General features: G+C 26.5%; 1 protein-coding gene across 1 annotated transcript in view; it reads right to left on the reverse strand.

The window, feature by feature from the left end:
- FUT9 (fucosyltransferase 9) overlaps positions 1-608 on the reverse strand; it is a 95,199-nt gene extending 94,591 nt beyond the window's left edge. The window contains exon 1 of the mRNA XM_023518226.1: positions 519-608. The gene's annotated coding sequence lies outside the window, so the exon portion shown is untranslated. The remainder of the gene's footprint in view (positions 1-518) is intronic.
- Positions 609-927: the final 319 nt, after the last annotated feature.

Below are 927 nucleotides of genomic sequence, written 5' to 3' on the forward strand. Positions count from 1 at the left end.
TTTCTTAAAATATATATACATTTTGGGCACACTCGGTATTTATGAATGATTTAGTGGTACACATGTTAGTAACCAAAATTAATTCTCACTTTAAAAAGATAACAAATGTAGAAAGAAATTGACTTGAACTTTATATTACATTACAAATTATATTTTTCAAAAGACATTTGAAGAACTTTTAAGACTTTAGCACAAAATTTTGCATGTTTAATAAATATTTACATTTTTCAAGAAAACTAAAGAGTAGGGAAATCTTAAGAATATTAAATATAAGACTTATAAAAGTATAATTAAACAATATTATCCTACCATAATAAACAATTTTTTATGCTTTAACTTTGACACAATGTTAAATTTACAGGTGATCTCTTCACATAAGATAACCTTCTAAAACTATTTTATACCTTGGATGAGTTTTACCTAATAATTTTCAGGAACAACCTAAGTCATCTATTCATTCTAACTGAACACATTTATAGCACAGTCAGGATAGACTGAGAAAGCAAATATGTACTTACAATATAGAGAACATATCATGGGAAGCACATAGACAGTTGTTAAACCACGCCACTATATTATCAGCTCCTTGAGTTATTACATGCTAAACCTGATGAGAAAGAGAGAAAAAAATAATCACATTAGTTAAAGGTGCTGAGTGTCCTATAAATGTAGCTAAATTACCAAAGAGATCTGAAAGGAATCATGCCTCACACAAACATATACCTTTCTGTATGTATTATTGTGTTCTTCGCTTATGTTAGTTTGGAATTTCTTTCAATTTTTAGAAAAGTTCTATTCCATAATTTAAGTCATTAAAATATACAATGAGGAAAATATTAAAAAGAATGAATGTTATAATTGAAATGTTAAGAAAGTGAGTATAAAATATTTTGATAACTAAATACGTAATATTTCATGGTCTCTTGT

The sequence above is a fragment of the Otolemur garnettii genome, unplaced genomic scaffold (assembly GCF_000181295.1).
Source record: "Otolemur garnettii isolate 467f Iridium unplaced genomic scaffold, OtoGar3 scaffold00132, whole genome shotgun sequence".
NCBI classification, from domain to species: Eukaryota; Metazoa; Chordata; class Mammalia; order Primates; family Galagidae; genus Otolemur; species Otolemur garnettii.